Source organism: Ambystoma mexicanum, chromosome 8 (assembly GCF_040938575.1).
Source record: "Ambystoma mexicanum isolate Mex_15411 chromosome 8, UKY_AmexF1_1, whole genome shotgun sequence".
In the NCBI taxonomy this organism is placed as follows: Eukaryota; Metazoa; Chordata; class Amphibia; order Caudata; family Ambystomatidae; genus Ambystoma; species Ambystoma mexicanum.
The window spans coordinates 1,711,322,827-1,711,349,090 of NC_090929.1; positions in this window are offsets into that span (position 1 = coordinate 1,711,322,827).

Sequence of the window (26,264 nt, forward strand, 5' to 3'; positions counted from 1 at the left end):
GTGGATATTCCGGTGCTCTTTGTTGACAACCTGAGGCACATTGGAGGTTTCAGGTGTGGATATTTCAGTGATGTATGTTGATAACCTCAGGTGAAAGGGGGTTTCCGGTGTGGATATTTTGGTGCTGTATGTTGAAAACCTGAGGCGCTTGTGGGTTTCCGTTGTGGATATTTCAGTGATGTATGTTGATAACCTCAGGTACATTGGAGTTCTGTTGTGGATATTTTGGTGCTCTATGTTGATAACCTGAGGGGCATTGGGGGTTTCAGGTGGGGATATTTTGGTGCTGTATGTTGATAACCTGAGGCGCATGGGAGTTTCTGGTGGTGATATTTTGGCGCTATATGTTGATAACCTCAGGTGCATAGGGGTTTCCGGTGTGGATATTTTGGTGCTCTATGTTGATAACCTCAGGTGCATGGTGGTTTCCGGTGTGAATATTTTGGTGCTGTATGTTGGTAACCTCAGGTGCTGGGGGGTTTCCGGTGTGGATATTTCAATGCTGTATGTAGATAACCTCAGGTGCATGGGGGTTATTGTTGTGGATATTTTGGTGCTGTATGTTGGTAACCTCAGGTGCATGGGGTTATTGTTGTGGATATTTTGTTGCTGTATGTTGGTAACCTCAGGTGCATGGGGGTTTCTGTTGTGGATATTTCAAAGCTGTATGTTGATAACCTGAGGTGCATGGGGGGTTCCGGTGTGGATATTCTGGTGCTGTATGTTGATAACTTCAGGTGCATGGTGGTTTCCGGTGTGAATATTTTGGTGCTGTAAGTTGGTAACCTCAGGTGCTGGGGGTTTCCGGTGTGGATATTTCAGTGATGTATGTTGATAACCTGAGGTGAATGGGGGTTTCCGGTGTGGATATTTCGGTGCTGTATGTTGATAACCTGAGGCGCATGGGAGTTTCTGGTGGTGATATTTCGGCACTGTATGTTGATAACCTCAGGTGCATAGGGTTTTCCGGTGTGGATATTTCGGTGCTGTATGTTGATAACCTCAGGTGCATTGTGGTTTCCGGTGTGAATATTTCAGTGCTGTATGTTGATAACCTCAGGTGCATGGGGGTTTCCGGTGTGAATGTTTCGGTGCTGTAAATTGATAACCTCAGGTGCTGTGGGGTTTCCGGTGTGAATGTTTCGGTGCTGTATGTTGATAACCTCAGGTCTATCTCAGGTGCATGGGGGTTTGCTGGGAGTTTCCGGTGTGGATATTTTGTTGATGTATGTTGATAAACTCAGGTGCATGGGGGTTCCGTTGTGGATATTTCGGTGCTGTATGTTGATAACCTCAGGGGCTGGGGGATTTCCTGTGTGGATTTTTCAGTGCTGTATGTTGATAACCTCAGGTGCATGGGTGTTATTGTTGTGGATATTTTGGTCATGTATGTTGGTAACCTCAGGTGCATGGGGGTTATTGTTGTGGATATTTTGGTGCTGTATTTTGGTAACCTCAGGTGCATTCGGGTTTCTGTTGTGGATATTTTGGTGCTGTATGTTGATAACTTCAGGTGCATGGGGATTCCGGTGCAGATATTTCGGTGCTGTATGTTGATAACCTTAGGTGCATGGGGGTTTCCTGTGTGAATAATTTGGTGCTGTATGTTGATAACCTCAGATGCATGGGGGTTTCCGATGTGAATATTTTGGTGCTGTATGTTGGTAATCTCGGGTGCATTGAGGTTTCTGGTGTGAATATTTCGGTGCTGTATGTTGATAACCTTAGGTGCATGGGGGTTATTTTTGTGGATATTTTGGAGCTGTATGTTGGTAACCTCAGGTGCATGGGGGTTATTGTTGTGGATATTTTGGTGCTGTATGTTGGTAACCTCAGGTGCATGGGGGTTATTGTTGTGGATATTTCAAAACTGTATGTTGATAACCTCAGGTGCATGTGGGGTTCCAGTGTCGATATTTTGGTGCTGTATGTTGATAAATTCAGGTGCATGGGGGTTCCGGTGTGGATATTTTGGTGCTGTATGTTGATAACCTCAGGTGCATGGGTGTTTCCAGTGTGAATATTTTGGTGCTGTATGTTGATAACCTCAGATGCATGGGGGTTTTCGTTGTGGATATTTCGGTGCTCTATGTTGATAAACTCAGGTGCATTGAGGTTTCTGGTGTGAATATTTCGGTGCTGTTTGTTGGTAACCTCAGGTGCATAGGGGTTCCATTGTGGATATTCCGGTGCTCTATGTTGATAACCTCAGGTGCATGGGGGTTTCCGGTGTAGATATTTTGGTGCTGTATGTTGATAACGTCAGGTGCATGGGGGTTTCCGGTGTGGATATTTTGGTGCTGTATGTTGATAACCTCAGGTGCATGGGGTTCTGTTGTGGATATTTCGGTGCTGTATGTTGATAACCTCAGGTGCATGGGGGTTTCCGTGTGAATATTTTGGAGCTTTATGTTGATAACCTGAGGTGCATGGGGGTTCCGGTGTGGATATTTCGGTGCTGTATGTTGATAACCTCAGGCACATGGGGGTTCCGTTGTGGATATTTCAGTGCTGTATGTTGATAACCTCAGGTGCATGAGGGTTTCCGTGTGAATATTTTGGTGCTGTATGCTGATAACCTCAGGTGCATGGGGGTTCCGGTGTGGATATTTTGGTGCTGTATGTTGATAACTTCAGGTGCATGGGGGTTTCCGGTGTGAATACTTTGGTGCTCTATGTTGATAACCTCAGGTGCATGGGAGTTTCCGGTGTGAATACTTTGGTGCTGTATCTTGATAACCTCAGGTGCATGGGGTTTTCCTGTGTGAATGTTTCGGTGCTGTATGTTGATAACCTCAGGTACATTGGAGTTCTGTTGTGGATATTTTGGTGCTCTATGTTGATAACCTGAGGGGCATGGGAGTTTCTGGTGGTGATATTTCGGCGCTATATGTTGATAACCTCAGGTGCATAGGGGTTTCCGGTGTGGATATTTTGGTGCTCTATGTTGATAACCTCAGGTGCATGGGGGTTTCCGTGTGAATATTTTGGAGCTTTATGTTGATAACCTGAGGTGCATGGGGGTTCCGGTGTGGATATTTCGGTGCTGTATGTTGATAACCTCAGACACATGGGGGTTCCGTTGTGGATATTTCAGTGCTGTATGTTGATAACCTCAGGTGCATGAGGGTTTCCGTGTGAATATTTTGGTGCTGTATGCTGATAACCTCAGGTGCATGGGGGTTCCGGTGTGGATATTTTGGTGCTGTATGTTGATAACTTCAGGTGCATGGGGGTTTCCGGTGTGAATACTTTGGTGCTCTATGTTGATAACCTCAGGTGCATGGGGTTTTCCTGTGTGAATGTTTCGGTGCTGTATGTTGATAACCTCAGGTACATTGGAGTTCTGTTGTGGATATTTTGGTGCTCTATGTTGATAACCTGAGGGGCATGGGAGTTTCTGGTGGTGATATTTCGGCGCTATATGTTGATAACCTCAGGTGCATAGGGGTTTCCGGTGTGGATATTTTGGTGCTCTATGTTGATAACCTCAGGTGCATGGTGGTTTCCGGTGTGAATATTTTGGTGCTGTTCGTTGGTAACCTCAGGTGCTGGGGGGTTTCCGGTGTGGATATTTCAATGCTGTATGTAGATAACCTCAGGTGCATGGGGGTTATTGTTGTGGATATTTTGGTGCTGTATGTTGGTAACCTCAGGTGCATGGGGTTATTGTTGTGGATATTTCAAAGCTGTATGTTGATAACCTGAGGTGCATGGGGGGTTCCGGTGTGGATATTTTGGTGCTGTATGTTGATAACTTCAGGTGCATGGTGGTTTCCGGTGTGAATATTTTGGTGCTGTATGTTGATAACCTGAGGTGAATGGGGGTTTCCGGTGTGGATATTTCGGTGCTGTATGTTGATAACCTGAGGCGCATGGGAGTTTCTGGTAGTGATATTTCGGCACTGTATGTTGATAACCTCAGGTGCATAGGGTTTTCCGGTGTGGATATTTCGGTGCTATATGTTGATAACCTCAGGTGCATTGTGGTTTCCGGTGTGAATATTTCAGTGCTGTATGTTGATAACCTCAGGTGCATGGGGGTTTCCGGTGTGAATGTTTCGGTGCTGTAATTTGATAACCTCAGGTGCTGTGGGGTTCCGGTGTGAATGTTTCGGTGCTGTATGTTGATAACCTCAGGTCTATCTCAGGTGCATGGGGGTTTGCTGGGAGTTTCCGGTGTGGATATTTTGTTGATGTATGTTGATAAACTCAGGTGCATGGGGGTTTTGGGTGTGAATATTTCTGTGCTGTATTTTGATAACCTCAGGTAAATTGGGGTTTCTGATGTGACTATTTTGGTGCTGTATGTTGATAACCTCAGGTGCATAGGGTTTTCCGGTGTGGATATTTCGGTGCTGTATGTTCATAACGTCAGGTGCATTCTGGTTTCCCGTGTGAATATTTCAGTGCTGTATGTTGATAACCTCAGGTGCATGGGGGTTATTGTTGTGGATATTTTGGTGCAGTATGTTGGTAACCTCAGGTGCATGGGTGTTATTGTTGGAGATATTTTGGTGCAGTATGTTGGTAACCTCAGGTGCATGGGGTTTCCTGTGTGAATATTTCGGTGCTGTATGTTGATAACCTCAGGTGCATTGGAGTTCCATTGTGGATATTTTGGTGCTCTATGTTGATAACCTGAGGCGCATTGGAGGTTTCAGGTGTGGATATTTCAGTGATATATGTTGATAACCTCAGGTGAAAGGAGGTTTCCGGTTTGGGTATTTTGGTGCGTTATGTTGAAAACCTGAGGCGCTTGGGGGTTTCCGGTGAGGATATTTCAGTGATGTATGTTGATAACCTCAGGTGAATGGGGGTTTCCGGTGAGGATATTTCGGTGCTGTATGTTGATAACCTGAGGCGCATGGGAGTTTCTGGTAGTGATATTTCAGCACTGTATGTTGATAACTTCAGGTGCATAGGGTTTTCCGGTGTGGATATTTCGGTGCTGTATGTTGATAACCTCAGGTGCATGGTGGTTTCCGGTGTGAATATTTTGGTGCTGTATGTTGGTAACCTCAGGTGCTGGGGGGTTTCCGGTGTGGATATTTCAGTGCTGTATGTTGATAACCTGAGGTGCATGGGGGGTTCCGGTGTAGATATTTTGGTGCTGTATGTTGATAACTTCAGGTGCATGGTGGTTTCCGGTGTGAATATTTTGGTGCTGTAAGTTGGTAACCTCAGGTGCTCGGGGTTTCCGGTGTGGATATTTCAGTGATGTATGTTGATAACCTGAGGTGAATGGGGGTTTCCGGTGTGGATATTTCGTTGCTGTATGTTGATAACCTGAGGCGCATGGGAGTTTCTGGTAGTGATATTTCGGCACTGTATGTTGATAACCTCAGGTGCATAGGGTTTTCCGGTGTGGATATTTCGGTGCTGTATGTTGATAACCTCAGGTGCATTGTGGTTTCCGGTGTGAATATTTCAGTGCTGTATGTTGATAACCTCAGGTGCATGGGGGTTTCCGGTGTGAATGTTTCGGTGCTGTAATTTGATAACCTCAGGTGCTGTGGGGTTTCCGGTGTGAATGTTTCGGTGCTGTATGTTGATAACCTCAGGTCTATCTCAGGTGCATGGGGTTTGCTGGGAGTTTCCGGTGTGGATATTTTGTTGATGTATGTTGATAAACTCAGGTGCATGGGGGTTTTGAGTGTGAATATTTCTGTGCTGTATTTTGATAACCTCAGGTAAATTGGGGTTTCTGATGTGACTATTTTGTTGCTGTATGTTGATAACCTCAGGTGCATAGGGTTTTCCGGTGTGGATATTTCGGTGCTGTATGTTGATAACGTCAGGTGCATTCTGGTTTCCGGTGTGAATATTTCAGTGCTGTATGTTGATAACCTCAGGTGCATGGGGGTTATTGTTGTGGATATTTTGGTGCTGTATGTTGGTAACCTCAGGTGAATGGGTGTTATTGTTGAAGATATTTTGGTGCTGTATGTTGGTAACCTAAGGTGCATGGGGGTTTCCTGTGTGAATATTTCGGTGCTGTATGTTGATAACCTCAGGTGCATGGGGGTTTCCGGTGTAGATATTTTGGTGCTGTATGTTGATAACGTCAGGTGCATGGGGGTTTCCGGTGTGGATATTTTGGTGCTGTATGTTGATAACCTCAGGTGCATGGGGTTCTGTTGTGGATATTTCGGTGCTGTATGTTGATAACCTCAGGTGCATGGGGGTTTCCGTGTGAATATTTTGGAGCTTTATGTTGATAACCTGAGGTGCATGGGGGTTCCGGTGTGGATATTTCGGTGCTGTATGTTGATAACCTCAGGCGCATGGGGGTTCCGTTGTGGATATTTCAGTGCTGTATGTTGATAACCTCAGGTGCATGAGGGTTTCCGTGTGAATATTTTGGTGCTGTATGCTGATAACCTGAGGTGCATGGGGGTTCCGGTGTGGATATTTCGGTGCTCTTTGTTGACAACCTGAGGCACATTGGAGGTTTCAGGTGTGGATATTTCAGTGATGTATGTTGATAACCTCAGGTGAAAGGGGGTTTCCGGTGTGGATATTTTGGTGCTGTATGTTGAAAACCTGAGGCGCTTGTGGGTTTCCGTTGTGGATATTTCAGTGATGTATGTTGATAACCTCAGGTACATTGGAGTTCTGTTGTGGATATTTTGGTGCTCTATGTTGATAACCTGAGGGGCATTGGGGGTTTCAGGTGTGGATATTTTGGTGCTGTATGTTGATAACCTGAGGCGCATGGGAGTTTCTGGTGGTGATATTTTGGCGCTATATGTTGATAACCTCAGGTGCATAGGGGTTTCCGGTGTGGATATTTTGGTGCTCTATGTTGATAACCTCAGGTGCATGGTGGTTTCCGGTGTGAATATTTTGGTGCTGTATGTTGGTAACCTCAGGTGCTGGGGGGTTTCCGGTGTGGATATTTCAATGCTGTATGTAGATAACCTCAGGTGCATGGGGGTTATTGTTGTGGATATTTTGGTGCTGTATGTTGGTAACCTCAGGTGCATGGGGTTATTGTTGTGGATATTTTGTTGCTGTATGTTGGTAACCTCAGGTGCATGGGGGTTTCTGTTGTGGATATTTCAAAGCTGTATGTTGATAACCTGAGGTGCATGGGGGGTTCCGGTGTGGATATTTTGGTGCTGTATGTTGATAACTTCAGGTGCATGGTGGTTTCCGGTGTGAATATTTTGGTGCTGTAAGTTGGTAACCTCAGGTGCTGGGGGTTTCCGGTGTGGATATTTCAGTGATGTATGTTGATAACCTGAGGTGAATGGGGGTTTCCGGTGTGGATATTTCGGTGCTGTATGTTGATAACCTGAGGCGCATGGGAGTTTCTGGTAGTGATATTTCGGCACTGTATGTTGATAACCTCAGGTGCATAGGGTTCTCCGGTGTGGATATTTCGGTGCTGTATGTTGATAACCTCAGGTGCATTGTGGTTTCCGGTGTGAATATTTCAGTGCTGTATGTTGATAACCTCAGGTGCATGGGGGTTTCCGGTGTAAATGTTTCGGTGCTGTAATTTGATAACCTCAGGTGCTGTGGGGTTTCCGGTGTGAATGTTTCGGTGCTGTATGTTGATAACCTCAGGTCTATCTCAGGTGCATGGGGGTTTGCTGGGAGTTTCCGGTGTGGATATTTTGTTGATGTATGTTGATAAACTCAGGTGCATGGGGGTTTTGGGTGTGAATATTTCTGTGCTGTATTTTTATAACCTCAGGTAAATTGGGGTTTCTGATGTGAATATTTTGGTGCTGTATGTTGATAACCTCAGGTGCATGGGGGTTCCGTTGTGGATATTTCGGTGCTGTATGTTGATAACCTCAGGGGCTGGGGGATTTCCTGTGTGGATATTTCAGTGCTGTATGTTGATAACCTCAGGTGCATGGGGGTTATTGTTGTGGATATTTTGGTGCTGTATGTTGGTAACCTCAGGTGCATGGGGGTTATTGTTGTGGATATTTTGGTGCTGTATTTTGGTAACCTCAGGTGCATTCGGGTTTCTGTTGTGGATATTTTGGTGCTGTATGTTGATAACTTCAGGTGCATGGGGATTCCGGTGCAGATATTTCGGTGCTGTATGTTGATAACCTTAGGTGCATGGGGGTTTCCTGTGTGAATAATTTGGTGCTGTATGTTGATAACCTCAGATGCATGGGGGTTTCCGATGTGAATATTTTGGTGCTGTATGTTGGTAATCTCGGGTGCATTGAGGTTTCTGGTGTGAATATTTCGGTGCTGTATGTTGATAACCTCAGGTGCATGGGGGTTATTGTTGTGGATATTTTGGAGCTGTATGTTGGTAACCTCAGGTGCATGGGGGTTATTGTTGTGGATATTTTGGTGCTGTATGTTGGTAACCTCAGGTGCATGGGGGTTTCTGTTGTGGATATTTCAAAGCTGTATGTTGATAACCTCAGGTGCATGTGGGGTTCCAGTGTCGATATTTTGGTGCTGTATGTTGATAAATTCAGGTGCATGGGGGTTCCGGTGTGGATATTTTGGTGCTGTATGTTGATAACCTCAGGTGCATGGGTGTTTCCAGTGTGAATATTTTGGTGCTGTATGTTGATAACCTCAGATGCATGGGGGTTTTCGTTGTGGATATTTCGGTGCTCTATGTTGATAAACTCAGGTGCATTGAGGTTTCTGGTGTGAATATTTCGGTGCTGTTTGTTGGTAACCTCAGGTGCATAGGGGTTCCGTTGTGGATATTCCGGTGCTCTATGTTGATAACCTCAGGTGCATGGGGGTTTCCGGTGTAGATATTTTGGTGCTGTATGTTGATAACGTCAGGTGCATGGGGGTTTCCGGTGTGGATATTTTGGTGCTGTATGTTGATAACCTCAGGTGCATGGGGTTCTGTTGTGGATATTTCGGTGCTGTATGTTGATAACCTCAGGTGCATGGGGGTTTCCGTGTGAATATTTTGGAGCTTTATGTTGATAACCTGAGGTGCATGGGGGTTCCGGTGTGGATATTTCGGTGCTGTATGTTGATAACCTCAGGCGCATGGGGGTTCCGTTGTGGATATTTCAGTGCTGTATGTTGATAACCTCAGGTGCATGAGGGTTTCCGTGTGAAAATTTTGGTGCTGTATGCTGATAACCTCAGGTGCATGGGGGTTCCGGTGTGGATATTTTGGTGCTGTATGTTGATAACCTCAGGTGCATGGGGGTTTCCGGTGTGAATACTTTGGTGCTCTATGTTGATAACCTCAGGTGCATGGGAGTTTCCGGTGTGAATACTTTGGTGCTGTATCTTGATAACCTCAGGTGCATGGGGTTTTCCTGTGTGAATGTTTCGGTGCTGTATGTTGATAACCTCAGGTACATTGGAGTTCCATTGTGGATATTTTGGTGCTCTATGTTGATAACCTGAGGGGCATTGGGGGTTTCAGGTGTGGATATTTTGGTGCTGTATGTTGATAACCTGAGGCCCATGGGAGTTTCTGGTGGTGATATTTCGGCGCTATATGTTGATAACCTCAGGTGCATAGGGGTTTCCGGTGTGGATATTTTGGTGCTCTATGTTGATAACCTCAGGTGCATGGTGGTTTCCGGTGTGAATATTTTGGTGCTGTATGTTGGTAACCTCAGGTGCTGGGGAGTTTCCGGTGTGGATATTTCAATGCTGTATGTAGATAACCTCAGGTGCATGGGGGTTATTGTTGTGGATATTTTGGTGCTGTATGTTGGTAACCTCAGGTGCATGGGGTTTTTGTTGTGGATATTTTGTTGCTGTATGTTGGTAACCTCAGGTGCATGGGGGTTTCTGTTGTGGATATTTCAAAGCTGTATGTTGATAACCTGAGGTGCATGGGGGGTTCCGGTGTGGATATTTTGGTGCTGTATGTTGATAACTTCAGGTGCATGGTGGTTTCCGGTGTGAATATTTTGGTGCTGTATGTTGATAACCTGAGGTGAATGGGGGTTTCCGGTGTGGATATTTCGGTGCTGTATGTTGATAACCTGAGGCGCATGGGAGTTTCTGGTAGTGATATTTCGGCACTGTATGTTGATAACCTCAGGTGCATAGGGTTTTCCGGTGTGGATATTTCGGTGCTATATGTTGATAACCTCAGGTGCATTGTGGTTTCCGGTGTGAATATTTCAGTGCTGTATGTTGATAACCTCAGGTGCATGGGGGTTTCCGGTGTGAATGTTTCGGTGCTGTAATTTGATAACCTCAGGTGCTGTGGGGTTCCGGTGTGAATGTTTCGGTGCTGTATGTTGATAACCTCAGGTCTATCTCAGGTGCATGGGGGTTTGCTGGGAGTTTCCGGTGTGGATATTTTGTTGATGTATGTTGATAAACTCAGGTGCATGGGGGTTTTGGGTGTGAATATTTCTGTGCTGTATTTTGATAACCTCAGGTAAATTGGGGTTTCTGATGTGACTATTTTGGTGCTGTATGTTGATAACCTCAGGTGCATAGGGTTTTCCGGTGTGGATATTTCGGTGCTGTATGTTCATAACGTCAGGTGCATTCTGGTTTCCCGTGTGAATATTTCAGTGCTGTATGTTGATAACCTCAGGTGCATGGGGGTTATTGTTGTGGATATTTTGGTGCAGTATGTTGGTAACCTCAGGTGCATGGGTGTTATTGTTGAAGATATTTTGGTGCAGTATGTTGGTAACCTCAGGTGCATGGGGTTTCCTGTGTGAATATTTCGGTGCTGTATGTTGATAACCTCAGGTGCATTGGAGTTCCATTGTGGATATTTTGGTGCTCTATGTTGATAACCTGAGGCGCATTGGAGGTTTCAGGTGTGGATATTTCAGTGATATATGTTGATAACCTCAGGTGAAAGGAGGTTTCCGGTGTGGGTATTTTGGTGCGTTATGTTGAAAACCTGAGGCGCTTGGGGGTTTCCGGTGAGGATATTTCAGTGATGTATGTTGATAACCTCAGGTGAATGGGGGTTTCCGGTGAGGATATTTCGGTGCTGTATGTTGATAACCTGAGGCGCATGGGAGTTTCTGGTAGTGATATTTCGGCGCTGTATGTTGATAACCTCAGGTGCATAGGGTTTTCCGGTGTGGATATTTCGGTGCTGTATGTTGATAACCTCAGGTGCATGGTGGTTTCCGGTGTGAATATTTTGGTGCTGTATGTTGGTAACCTCAGGTGCTGGGGGGTTTCCGGTGTGGATATTTCAGTGCTGTATGTTGATAACCTGAGGTGCATGGGGGGTTCCGGTGTAGATATTTTGGTGCTGTATGTTGATAACTTCAGGTGCATGGTGGTTTCCGGTGTGAATATTTTGGTGCTGTAAGTTGGTAACCTCAGGTGCTGGGGGTTTCCGTTGTGTGGATATTTCAGTGATGTATGTTGATAACCTGAGGTGAATGGGGGTTTCCGGTGTGGATATTTCGTTGCTGTATGTTGATAACCTGAGGCGCATGGGAGTTTCTGGTAGTGATATTTCGGCACTGTATGTTGATAACCTCAGGTGCATAGGGTTTTCCGGTGTGGATATTTCGGTGCTGTATGTTGATAACCTCAGGTGCATTGTGGTTTCCGGTGTGAATATTTCAGTGCTGTATGTTGATAACCTCAGGTGCATGGGGGTTTCCGGTGTGAATGTTTCGGTGCTGTAATTTGATAACCTCAGGTGCTGTGGGGTTTCCGGTGTGAATGTTTCGGTGCTGTATGTTGATAACCTCAGGTCTATCTCAGGTGCATGGGGTTTGCTGGGAGTTTCCGGTGTGGATATTTTGTTGATGTATGTTGATAAACTCAGGTGCATGGGGGTTTTGAGTGTGAATATTTCTGTGCTGTATTTTGATAACCTCAGGTAAATTGGGGGTTCTGATGTGACTATTTTGTTGCTGTATGTTGATAACCTCAGGTGCATAGGGTTTTCCGGTGTGGATATTTCGGTGCTGTATGTTGATAACGTCAGGTGCATTCTGGTTTCCGGTGTGAATATTTCAGTGCTGTATGTTGATAACCTCAGGTGCATGGGGGTTATTGTTGTGGATATTTTGGTGCTGTATGTTGGTAACCTCAGGTGCATGGGTGTTATTGTTGAAGATATTTTGGTGCTGTATGTTGGTAACCTAAGGTGCATGGGGGTTTCCTGTGTGAATATTTCGGTGCTGTATGTTGATAACCTCAGGTGCATTGGATTTCCGTTGTGGATATTTTGGTGCTCTATGTTGATAACCTGAGGCGCATTGGAGGTGTCAGGTGTGGATATTTCAGTGATGTATGTTGATAACCTCAGGTGAAAGGGGGTTCAGGTGTGGATATTTTGGTGCTGTATGTTGATAACCTGAGGTGCATGGGGGTTTCCGGTGTGAATACTTTGGTGCTGTATGTTGATAACCTCAGGTGCATGGGAGTTTCCGGTGTGAATACTTTGGTGCTGTATCTTGATAACCTCAGGTGCATGGAGTTTTCATGTGTGAATATTTCGGTGCTGTATGTTGATAACCTCAGGTGCATTAGAGTTCCATTGTGGATATTTTGGTGCTCTATGTTGATAACCTGAGGCGCATTGGAGGTTTCAGGTGTGGATATTTCAGTGATGTATGTTGATAACCTCAGGTGAAAGGAGGTTTCCGGTGTGGGTATTTTGGTGCGTTATGTTGAAAACCTGAGGCGCTTGGGGGTTTCCGGTGAGGATATTTCAGTGATGTATGTTGATAACCTCAGGTGAATGGGGGTTTCCGGTGTGGATATTTCGGTGCTGTATGTTGATAACCTGAGGCGCATGGGAGTTTCTGGTAGTGATATTTCGGCGCTGTATGTTGATAACCTCAGGTGCATAGGGTTTTCCGGTGTGGATATTTCGGTGCTGTATGTTGATAACCTCAGGTGCATGGTGGTTTCCGGTGTGAATATTTTGGTGCTGTATGTTGGTAACCTCAGGTGCTGGGGGGTTTCCGGTGTGGATATTTCAGTGCTGTATGTTGATAACCTCAGGTGCATGGGGGTTATTGTTGTGGATATTTTGGTGCTGTATGTTGATAACCTCAGGTCCATGGGTGTTATTGTTGAAGATATTTTGGTGCTGTATGTTGGTAACCTCAGGAGCATGGGGTTTTCCTGTGTGAATATTTCGGTGCTGTATGTTGATAACCTCAGGTGCATTGGAGTTCCGTTGTGGATATTTTGGTGCTCTATGTTGATAACCTGAGGCGCTTTGGAGGTTTCAGGTGTGGATATTTCAGTGATGTATTTTGATAACCTCAGGTGAAAGGGGGTTCAGGTGTGGATATTTTGGTGCTGTATGTTGATAACCTCAGGTGCATGGGGGTTTCCGGTGTGAATACTTTGGTGCTGTATGTTGATAACCTCAGGTGCAAGGGGGTTTCGGGTGTGGATATTTTGGTGCTGTATGTTGATAACTTCAGGTGCATGGGGGTTTCCGGTGTGAATACTTTGGTGCTGTATGTTGAGATCCTCAGGTGCATGGGAGTTTCCGGTGTGAATACTTTGGTGCTGTATCTTGATAAGCTCAGGTGCATGGGGTTTTCCTGTGTGAATATTTCGGTGCTGTATGTTGATAACCTCAGGTGCATTGGAGTTCCGTTGTGAGTATTTCGGTGCTCTTTGTTGACAACCTGAGGCACATTGGAGGTTTCAGGTGTGGATATTTCAGTGATGTATGTTGATAACCTCAGGTGAAAGTGGGTTTCCGGTGTGGATGTTCTGGTGCTGTATGTTGAAAACCTGAGGCGCTTGTGGGTTTCCGTTGTGGATATTTCAGTGATGTATGTTGATAACCTCAGGTGAATGGGGGTTTCCGGTCTGGATATTTCTGTGCTGTATGTTGATAACCTGAGGCGCATGGGAGTTTCTGGAAGTGATATTTCGGCACTGTATGTTGATAACCTCAGGTGCATAGGGTTTTCCGGTGTGGATATTTCGGTGCTGTATGTTGATAACCTCAGGTACATAGTGGTTTCCGGTGTGAATATTTTGGTGCTGTATGTTGGTAACCTCAGGTGCTGGGGGGTTTCCGGTGTGGATATTTCAGTGATGTATGTTGATAACCTGAGGTCAATGGGGGTTTCTGGTGTGGATATTTCGGTGCTGTATGTTGATAACCTGAGGCGCATGGGAGTTTCTGATAGTGATATTTCGGCGCTGTATGTTGATAACCTCACGTGCATAGGGTTTTCCGGTGTGGATATTTTGGTGCTGTATGTTGATAACCTCAGGTGCATGGTGGTTTCCGGTGTGAATATTTTGGTGCTGTATGTTGGTAACCTCAGGTGCTGGGGGGTTTCCGGTGTGGATATTTCAGTGCTGTATGTTGATAACCTCAGGTGCATGGGGGTTATTGTTGTGGATATTTTGGTGCTGTATGTTGGTAACCTCAGGTGCATGGGTGTTATTGTTGAAGATATTTTGGTGCTGTATGTTGGTAACCTCAGGTGCATGGGGTTTTCCTGTGTGAATATTTCGGCGCTGTATGTTGATAACCTCAGGTGCATTGGAGTTCGTTGTGTATATTTTGGTGCTCTATGTTGATAACCTGAGGCGCATTGGAGGTTTCAGGTGTGGATATTTCAGTGATGTATGTTGATAACCTCAGGTAAAAGGGGGTTCAGGTGTGGATATTTTGGTGCTGTATGTTGATAACCTCAGGTGCATGGGGGTTTCCGGTGTGAATACTTTGGTGCTGTATGTTGATATACTCAGGTGCATGGGGGTTATTGTTGTGGATATTTTGGTGCTGAATGTTGATAACCTCAGGTGCATGAGGGTTTCCGGTGTGGATATTTTGGTGCTCTATGTTGATAACCTCAGGTGCATGGTGGTTTCCGGTGTGAATATGTTGGTGCTGTATGTTGGTAACCTCAGGTGCTGGGGGGTTTCCGGTGTGGATATTTCAGTGCTGTATGTTGATAACCTCAGGTGCATGGGGGTTATTGTTGTGGATATTTTGGTGCTGTATGTTGGTAACCTCAGGTGCATGGGGGTTTCTGTTGTGGATATTTCATAGCTGTATGTTGATAACCTCAGGTGCATGTGGGGTTCCAGTGTCGATATTTTGGTGCTGTATGTTGATAAATTCAGGTGCATGGGGGTTCCGGTGTGGATATTTTGGTGCTGTATGTTGATAACCTCAGGTGCATGGGTGTTTCCAGTGTGAATATTTTGGTGCTGTATGTTGATAACCTCAGATGCATGGGGGTTTTCGTTGTGGATATTTCGGTGCTCTATGTTGATAAACTCAGGTGCATTGAGGTTTCTGGTGTGAATATTTCGGTGCTGTTTGTTGGTAACCTCAGGTGCATAGGGGTTCCGTTGTGGATATTCCGGTGCTCTATGTTGATAACCTCAGGTGCATGGGGGTTTCCGGTGTAGATATTTTGGTGCTGTATGTTGATAACGTCAGGTGCATGGGGGTTTCCGGTGTGGATATTTTGGTGCTGTATATTGATAACCTCAGGTGCATGGGGTTCTGTTGTGGATATTTCGGTGCTGTATGTTGATAACCTCAGGTGCATGGGGGTTTCCGTGTGAATATTTTGGAGCTTTATGTTGATAACCTGAGGTGCATGGGGGTTCCGGTGTGGATATTTCGGTTCTGTATGTTGATAACCTCAGGCGCATGGGGGTTCCGTTGTGGATATTTCAGTGCTGTATGTTGATAACCTCAGGTGCATGAGGGTTTCCGTGTGAATATTTTGGTGCTGTATGCTGATAACCTCAGGTGCATGGGGGTTCCGGTGTGGATATTTCGGTGCTCTTTGTTGACAACCTGAGGCACATTGGAGGTTTCAGGTGTGGATATTTCAGTGATGTATGTTGATAACCTCAGGTGAAAGGGGGTTTCCGGTGTGGATATTTTGGTGCTGTATGTTGAAAACCTGAGGCGCTTGTGGGTTTCCGTTGTGGATATTTCAGTGATGTATGTTGATAACCTCAGGTACATTGGAGTTCTGTTGTGGATATTTTGGTGCTCTATGTTGATAACCTGAGGGGCATTGGGGGTTTCAGGTGTGGATATTTTAGTGCTGTATGTTGATAACCTGAGGCGCATGGGAGTTTCTGGTGGTGATATTTTGGCGCTATATGTTGATAACCTCAGGTGCATAGGGGTTTCCGGTGTGGATATTTTGGTGCTCTATGTTGATAACCTCAGGTGCATGGTGGTTTCCGGTGTGAATATTTTGGTGCTGTATGTTGGTAACCTCAGGTGCTGGGGGGTTTCCGGTGTGGATATTTCAATGCTGTATGTAGATAACCTCAGGTGCATGGGGGTTATTGTTGTGGATATTTTGGTGCTGTATGTTGGTAACCTCAGGTGCATGGGGTTATTGTTGTGGATATTTTGTTGCTGTATGTTGGTAACCTCAGGTGCATGGGGGTTTCTGTTGTGGATATTTCAAAGCTGTATGTTGATAACCTGAGGTGCATGGGGGGTTCCGGTGTGGATATTTTGGTGCTGTATGTTGATAACTTCAGGTGCATGGTGGTTTCCGGTGTGAATATTTTGGTGCTGTAAGTTGGTAACCTCAGGTGCTGGGGGTTTCCGGTGTGGATATTTCAGTGATGTATGTTGATAACCTGAGGTGAATGGGGGTTTCCGGTGTGGATATTTCGGTGCTGTATGTTGATAACCTGAGGCGCATGGGCATTTCTGGTAGTGATATTTCGGCACTGTATGTTGATAACCTCAGGTGCATAGGGTTTTCCGGTGTGGATATTTCGGTGCTGTATGTTGATAACCTCAGGTGCATTGTGGTTTCCGGTGTGAATATTTCAGTGCTGTATGTTGATAACCTCAGGTGCATGGGGGTTTCCGGTGTGAATGTTTCGGTGCTGTAATTTGATAACCTCAGGTGCTGTGGGGTTTCCGGTGTGAATGTTTCGGTGCTGTATGTTGATAACCTCAGGTCTATCTCAGGTGCATGGGGGTTTGCTGGGAGTTTCCGGTGTGGATATTTTGTTGATGTATGTTGATAAACTCAGGTGCATGGGGGTTTTGGGTGTGAATATTTCTGTGCTGTATTTTTATAACCTCAGGTAAATTGGGGTTTCTGATGTGAATATTTTGGTGCTGTATGTTGATAACCTCAGGTGCATGGGGGTTCCGTTGTGGATATTTCGGTGCTGTATGTTGATAACCTCAGGTGCATGGGGGTTATTGTTGTGGATATTTTGGTGCTGTATGTTGGTAACCTCAGGTGCATGGGGGTTATTGTTGTGGATATTTTGGTGCTGTATTTTGGTAACCTCAGGTGCATTCGGGTTTCTGTTGTGGATATTTTGGTGCTGTATGTTGATAACTTCAGGTGCATGGGGATTCCGGTGCAGATATTTCGGTGCTTTATGTTGATAACCTTAGGTGCATGGGGGTTTCCTGTGTGAATAATTTGGTGCTGTATGTTGATAACCTCAGATGCATGGGGGTTTCCGATGTGAATATTTTGGTGCTGTATGTTGGTAATCTCGGGTGAATTGAGGTTTCTGGTGTGAATATTTCGGTGCTGTATGTTGATAACCTCAGGTGCATGGGGGTTATTGTTGTGGATATTTTGGAGCTGTATGTTGGTAACCTCAGGTGCATGGGGGTTATTGTTGTGGATATTTTGGTGCTGTATGTTGGTAACCTCAGGTGCATGGGGGTTTCTGTTGTGGATATTTCAAAGCTGTATGTTGATAACCTCAGGTGCATGTGGGGTTCCAGTGTCGATATTTTGGTGCTGTATGTTGATAAATTCAGGTGCATGGGGGTTCCGGTGTGGATATTTTGGTGCTGTATGTTGATAACCTCAGGTGCATGGGTGTTTCCAGTGTGAATATTTTGGTGCTGTATGTTGATAACCTCAGATGCATGGGGGTTTTCGTTGTGGATATTTCGGTGCTCTATGTTGATAAACTCAGGTGCATTGAGGTTTCTGGTGTGAATATTTTGGTGCTGTTTGTTGGTAACCTCAGGTGCATAGGGGTTCCGTTGTGGATATTCTGGTGCTCTATGTTGATAACCTCAGGTGCATGGGGGTTTCCGGTGTAGATATTTTGGTGCTGTATGTTGATAACGTCAGGTGCATGGGGGTTTCCGGTGTGGATATTTTGGTGCTGTATGTTGATAACCTCAGGTGCATGGGGTTCTGTTGTGGATATTTCGGTGCTGTATGTTGATAACCTCTGGTGCATGGGGGTTTCCGTGTGAATATTTTGGAGCTTTATGTTGATAACCTGAGATGCATGGGGGTTCCGGTGTGGATATTTCGGTGCTGTATGTTGATAACCTCAGGCGCATGGGGGTTCCGTTGTGGATATTTCAGTGCTGTATGTTGATAACCTCAGGTGCATGAGGGTTTCCGTGTGAATATTTTGGTGCTGTATGCTGATAACCTCAGGTGCATGGGGGTTCCGGTGTGGATATTTTGGTGCTGTATGTTGATAACCTCAGGTGCATGGGGGTTTCCGGTGTGAATACTTTGGTGCTCTATGTTGATAACCTCAGGTGCATGGGGTTTTCCTGTGTGAATGTTTCGGTGCTGTATGTTGATAACCTCAGGTACATTGGAGTTCTGTTGTGGATATTTTGGTGCTCTATGTTGATAACCTGAGGGGCATTGGGGGTTTCAGGTGTGGATATTTTGGTGCTGTATGTTGATAACCTGAGGCGCATGGGAGTTTCTGGTGGTGATATTTCGGCGCTATATGTTGATAACCTCAGGTGCATAGGAGTTTCCGGTGTGGATATTTTGGTGCTCTATGTTGATAACCTCAGGTGCATGGTGGTTTCCGGTGTGAATATTTTGGTGCTGTATGTTGGTAACCTCAGGTGCTGGGGGGTTTCCGGTGTGGATATTTCAATGCTGTATGTAGATAACCTCAGGTGCATGGGGGTTATTGTTGTGGATATTTTGGTGCTGTATGTTGGTAACCTCAGGTGCATGGGGTTATTGTTGTGGATATTTTGTTGCTGTATGTTGGTAACCTCAGGTGCATGGGGGTTTCTGTTGTGGATATTTCAAAGCTGTATGTTGATAACCTGAGGTGCATGGGGGGTTCCGGTGTGGATATTTTGGTTCTGTATGTTGATAACTTCAGGTGCATGGTGGTTTCCGGTGTGAATATTTTGGTGCTGTATGTTGATAACCTGAGGTGAATGGGGGTTTCCGGTGTGGATATTTCGGTGCTGTATGTTGATAACCTGAGGCGCATGGGAGTTTCTGGTAGTGATATTTCGGCACTGTATGTTGATAACCTCAGGTGCATAGGGTTTTCCGGTGTGGATATTTCGGTGCTATATGTTGATAACCTCAGGTGCATTGTGGTTTCCGGTGTGAATATTTCAGTGCTGTATGTTGATAACCTCAGGTGCATGGGGGTTTCCGGTGTGAATGTTTCGGTGCTGTAATTTGATAACCTCAGGTGCTGTGGGGTTTCCGGTGTGAATGTTTCGGTGCTGTATGTTGATAACCTCAGGTCTATCTCAGGTGCATGGGGGTTTGCTGGGAGTTTCCGGTGTGGATATTTTGTTGATGTATGTTGATAAACTCAGGTGCATGGGGTTTTTGGGTGTGAATATTTCTGTGCTGTATTTTTATAACCTCAGGTAAATTGGGGTTTCTGATGTGAATATTTTGGTGCTGTATGTTGATAACCTCAGGTGCATGGGGGTTCCGTTGTGGATATTTCGGTGCTGTATGTTGATAACCTAAGGGGCTGGGGGATTTCCTGTGTGGATATTTCAGTGCTGTATGTTGATAACCTCAGGTGCATGGGGGTTATTGTTGTGGATATTTTGGTGCTGTATGTTGGTAACCTCAGGTGCATGGGGGTTATTGTTGTGGATATTTTGGTGCTGTATTTTGGTAACCTCAGGTGTATTCGGGTTTCTGTTGTGGATATTTTGGTGCTGTATGTTGGTAATCTCGGGTGCATTGAGGTTTCTGGTGTGAATATTTCGGTGCTGTATGTTGATAACCTCAGGTGCATGGGGGTTATTGTTGTGGATATTTTGGAGCTGTATGTTGGTAACCTCAGGTGCATGGGGGTTATTGTTGTGGATATTTTGGTGCTGTATGTTGGTAACCTCAGGTGCATGGGGGTTTCTGTTGTGGATATTTCAAAGCTGTATGTTGATAACCTCAGGTGCATGTGGGGTTCCAGTGTCGATATTTTGGTGCTGTATGTTGATAAATTCAGGTGCATGGGGGTTCCGGTGTGGATATTTTGGTGCTGTATGTTGATAACCTCAGGTGCATGGGTGTTTCCAGTGTGAATATTTTGGTGCTGTATGTTGATAACCTCAGATGCATGGGGGTTTTCGTTGTGGATATTTCGGTGCTCTATGTTGATAAACTCAGGTGCATTGAGGTTTCTGGTGTGAATATTTTGGTGCTGTTTGTTGGTAACCTCAGGTGCATAGGGGTTCCGTTGTGGATATTCTGGTGCTCTATGTTGATAACCTCAGGTGCATGGGGGTTTCCGGTGTAGATATTTTGGTGCTGTATGTTGATAACGTCAGGTGCATGGGGGTTTCCGGTGTGGATATTTTGGTGCTGTATGTTGATAACCTCAGGTGCATGGGGTTCTGTTGTGGATATTTTGGTGCTGTATGTTGATAACCTCTGGTGCATGGGGGTTTCCGTGTGAATATTTTGGAGCTTTATGTTGATAACCTGAGATGCATGGGGGTTCCGGTGTGGATATTTCGGTGCTGTATGTTGATAACCTCAGGCGCATGGGGGTTCCGTTGTGGATATTTCAGTGCTGTATGTTGATAACCTCAGGTGCATGAGGGTTTCCGTGTGAATATTTTGGTGCTGTATGCTGATAACCTCAGGTGCATGGGGGTTCCGGTGTGGATATTTTGGTGCTGTATGTTGATAACCTCAGGTGCATGGGGGTTTCCGGTGTGAATACTTTGGTGCTCTATGTTGATAACCTCAGGTGCATGGGAGTTTCCTGTGTGAATACTTTGGTGCTGTATCTTGATAACCTCAGGTGCATGGAGTTTTCCTGTGTGAATGTTTCGGTGCTGTATGTTGATAACCTCAGGTACATTGGAGTTCTGTTGTGGATATTTTGGTGCTCTATGTTGATAACCTGAGGGGCATTGGGGGTTTCAGGTGTGGATATTTTGGTGCTGTATGTTGATAACCTGAGGCGCATGGGAGTTTCTGGTGGTGATATTTCGGCGCTATATGTTGATAACCTCAGGTGCATAGGAGTTTCCGGTGTGGATATTTTGGTGCTCTATGTTGATAACCTCAGGTGCATGGTGGTTTCCGGTGTGAATATTTTGGTGCTGTATGTTGGTAACCTCAGGTGCTGGGGGGTTTCCGGTGTGGATATTTCAATGCTGTATGTAGATAACCTCAGGTGCATGGGGGTTATTGTTGTGGATATTTTGGTGCTGTATGTTGGTAACCTCAGGTGCATGGGGTTATTGTTGTGGATATTTTGTTGCTGTATGTTGGTAACCTCAGGTGCATGGGGGTTTCTGTTGTGGATATTTCAAAGCTGTATGTTGATAACCTGAGGTGCATGGGGGGTTCCGGTGTGGATATTTTGGTGCTGTATGTTGATAACTTCAGGTGCATGGTGGTTTCCGGTGTGAATATTTTGGTGCTGTATGTTGATAACCTGAGGTGAATGGGGGTTTCCGGTGTGGATTTTTCGGTGCTGTATGTTGATAACCTGAGGCGCATGGGAGTTTCTGGTAGTGATATTTCGGCACTGTATGTTGATAACCTCAGGTGCATAGGGTTTTCCGGTGTGGATATTTCGGTGCTATATGTTGATAACCTCAGGTGCATTGTGGTTTCCGGTGTGAATATTTCAGTGCTGTATGTTGATAACCTCAGGTGCATGGGGGTTTCCGGTGTGAATGTTTCGGTGCTGTAATTTGATAACCTCAGGTGCTGTGGGGTTTCCGGTGTGAATGTTTCGGTGCTGTATGTTGATAACCTCAGGTCTATCTCAGGTGCATGGGGGTTTGCTGGGAGTTTCCGGTGTGGATATTTTGTTGATGTATGTTGATAAACTCAGGTGCATGGGGGTTTTGGGTGTGAATATTTCTGTGCTGTATTTTTATAACCTCAGGTAAATTGGGGTTTCTGATGTGAATATTTTGGTGCTGTATGTTGATAACCTCAGGTGCATGGGGGTTCCGTTGTGGATATTTCGGTGCTGTATGTTGATAACCTAAGGGGCTGGGGGATTTCCTGTGTGGATATTTCAGTGCTGTATGTTGATAACCTCAGGTGCATGGGGGTTATTGTTGTGGATATTTTGGTGCTGTATGTTGGTAACCTCAGGTGCATGGGGGTTATTGTTGTGGATATTTTGGTGCTGTATTTTGGTAACCTCAGGTGTATTCGGGTTTCTGTTGTGGATATTTTGGTGCTGTATGTTGATAACTTCAGGTGCATGGGGATTCCGGTGCAGATATTTCGGTGCTGTATGTTGATAACCTTAGGTGCATGGGGGTTTCCTGTGTGAATAATTTGGTGCTGTATGTTGATAACCTCAGATGCATGGGGGTTTCCGATGTGAATATTTTGGTGCTGTATGTTGGTAATCTCGGGTGCATTGAGGTTTCTGGTGTGAATATTTCGGTGCTGTATGTTGATAACCTCAGGTGCATGGGGGTTATTGTTGTGGATATTTTGGAGCTGTATGTTGGTAACCTCAGGTGCATGGGGGTTATTGTTGTGGATATTTTGGTGCTGTATGTTGGTAACCTCAGGTGCATGGGGGTTTCTGTTGTGGATATTTCAAAGCTGTATGTTGATAACCTCAGGTGCATGTGGGGTTCCAGTGTCGATATTTTGGTGCTGTATGTTGATAAATTCAGGTGCATGGGGGTTCCGGTGTGGATATTTTGGTGCTGTATGTTGATAACCTCAGGTGCATGGGTGTTTCCAGTGTGAATATTTTGGTGCTGTATGTTGATAACCTCAGACGCATGGGGGTTTTCGTTGTGGATATTTCGGTGCTCTATGTTGATAAACTCAGGTGCATTGAGGTTTCTGGTGTGAATATTTCGGTGCTGTTTGTTGGTAACCTCAGGTGCATAGGGGTTCCGTTGTGGATATTCTGGTGCTCTATGTTGATAACTTCAGGTGCATGGGGGTTTCCGGTGTAGATATTTTGGTGCTGTATGTTGATAACGTCAGGTGCATGGGGGTTTCCGGTGTGGATATTTTGGTGCTGTATGTTGATAACCTCAGGTGCATGGGGTTCTGTTGTGGATATTTCGGTGCTGTATGTTGATAACCTCAGGTGCATGGGGGTTTCCGTGTGAATATTTTGGAGCTTTATGTTGATAACCTGAGATGCATGGGGGTTCCGGTGTGGATATTTCGGTGCTGTATGTTGATAACCTCAGGCGCATGGGGGTTCCGTTGTGGATATTTCAGTGCTGTATGTTGATAACCTCAGGTGCATGAGGGTTTCCGTGTGAATATTTTGGTGCTGTATGCTGATAACCTCAGGTGCATGGGGGTTCCGGTGTGGATATTTTGGTGCTGTATGTTGATAACCTCAGGTGCATGGGGGTTTCCGGTGTGAATACTTTGGTGCTCTATGTTGATAACCTCAGGTGCATGGGAGTTTCCGGTGTGAATACTTTGGTGCTGTATCTTGATAACCTCAGGTGCATGGGGTTTTCCTGTGTGAATGTTTCGGTGCTGTATGTTGATAACCTCAGGTACATTGGAGTTCTGTTGTGGATATTTTGGTGCTCTATGTTGATAACCTGAGGGGCATTGGGGGTTTCAGGTGTGGATATTTTGGTGCTGTATGTTGATAACCTGAGGCGCATGGGAGTTTCTGGTGGTGATATTTCGGCGCTATATGTTGATAACCTCAGGTGCATAGGGGTTTCCGGTGTGGATATTTTGGTGCTCTATGTTGATAACCTCAGGTGCATGGTGGTTTCCGGTGTGAATATTTTGGTGCTGTATGTTGGTAACCTCAGGTGCTGGGGGGTTTCCGGTGTGGATATTTCAATGCTGTATGTAGATAACCTCAGGTGCATGGGGGTTATTGTTGTGGATATTTTGGTGCTGTATGTTGGTAACCTCAGGTGCATGGGGTTATTGTTGTGGATATTTTGTTGCTGTATGGTGGTAACCTCAGGTGCATGGGGGTTTCTGTTGTGGATATTTCAAAGCTGTATGTTGATAACCTGAGGTGCATGGGGGGTTCCGGTGTGGATATTTTGGTCCTGTATGTTGATAACTTCAGGTGCATGGTGGTTTCCGGTGTGAATATTTTGGTGCTGTATGTTGATAACCTGAGGTGAATGGGGGTTTCCGGTGTGGATATTTCGGTGCTGTATGTTGATAACCTGAGGCGCATGGGAGTTTCTGGTAGTGATATTTCGGCACTGTATGTTGATAACCTCAGGTGCATAGGGTTTTCCGGTGTGGATATTTCGGTGCTATATGTTGATAACCTCAGGTGCATTGTGGTTTCCGGTGTGAATATTTCAGTGCTGTATGTTGATAACCTCAGGTGCATGGGGGTTTCCGGTGTGAATGTTTCGGTGCTGTAATTTGATAACCTCAGGTGCTGTGGGGTTCCGGTGTGAATGTTTCGGTGCTGTATGTTGATAACCTCAGGTCTATCTCAGGTGCATGGGGGTTTGCTGGGAGTTTCCGGTGTGGATATTTTGTTGATGTATGTTGATAAACTCAGGTGCATGGGGGTTTTGGGTGTGAATATTTCTGTGCTGTATTTTGATAACCTCAGGTAAATTGGGGTTTCTGATGTGACTATTTTGGTGCTGTATGTTGATAACCCCAGGTGCATAGGGTTTTCCGGTGTGGATATTTCGGTGCTGTATGTTCATAACGTCAGGTGCATTCTGGTTTCCCGTGTGAATATTTCAGTGCTGTATGTTGATAACCTCAGGTGCATGGGGGTTATTGTTGTGGATATTTTGGTGCAGTATGTTGGTAACCTCAGGTGCATGGGTGTTATTGTTGAAGATATTTTGGTGCAGTATGTTGGTAACCTCAGGTGCATGGGGTTTCCTGTGTGAATATTTCGGTGCTGTATGTTGATAACCTCAGGTGCATTGGAGTTCCATTGTGGATATTTTGGTGCTCTATGTTGATAACCTGAGGCGCATTGAAGGTTTCAGGTGTGGATATTTCAGTGATATATGTTGATAACCTCAGGTGAAAGGAGGTTTCCGGTGTGGGTATTTTGGTGCGTTATGTTGAAAACCTGAGGCGATTGGGGGTTTCCGGTGAGGATATTTCAGTGATGTATGTTGATAACCTCAGGTGAATGGGGGTTTCCGGTGAGGATATTTCGGTGCTGTATGTTGATAACCTGAGGCGCATGGGAGTTTCTGGTAGTGATATTTCGGCGCTGTATGTTGATAACCTCAGGTGCATAGGGTTTTCCGGTGTGGATATTTCGGTGCTGTATGTTGATAACCTCAGGTGCATGGTGGTTTCCGGTGTGAATATTTTGGTGCTGTATGTTGGTAACCTCAGGTGCTGGGGGGTTTCCGGTGTGGATATTTCAGTGCTGTATGTTGATAACCTGAGGTGCATGGGGGGTTCCGGTGTAGATATTTTGGTGCTGTATGTTGATAACTTCAGGTGCATGGTGGTTTCCGGTGTGAATATTTTGGTGCTGTAAGTTGGTAACCTCAGGTGCTGGGGGTTTCCGGTGTGGATATTTCAGTGATGTATGTTGATAACCTGAGGTGAATGGGGGTTTCCGGTGTGGATATTTCGTTGCTGTATGTTGATAACCTGAGGCGCATGGGAGTTTCTGGTAGTGATATTTCGGCACTGTATGTTGATAACCTCAGGTGCATAGGGTTTTCCGGTGTGGATATTTCGGTGCTGTATGTTGATAACCTCAGGTGCATGGGGGTTTCCGGTGTGAATGTTTCGGTGCTGTAATTTGATAACCTCAGGTGCTGTGGGGTTTCCGGTGTGAATGTTTCGGTGCTGTATGTTGATAACCTCAGGTCTATCTCAGGTGCATGGGGTTTGCTGGGAGTTTCCGGTGTGGATATTTTGTTGATGTATGTTGATAAACTCAGGTGCATGGGGGTTTTGAGTGTGAATATTTCTGTGCTGTATTTTGATAACCTCAGGTAAATTGGGGTTTCTGATGTGACTATTTTGTTGCTGTATGTTGATAACCTCAGGTGCATAGGGTTTTCCGGTGTGGATATTTCGGTGCTGTATGTTGATAACCTCAGGTGCATGGGGGTTATTTTTGTGGATATTTTGGTGCTGTATGTTGGTAACCTCAGGTGCATGGGTGTTATTGTTGAAGATATTTTAGTGCTGTATGTTGGTAACCTAAGGTGC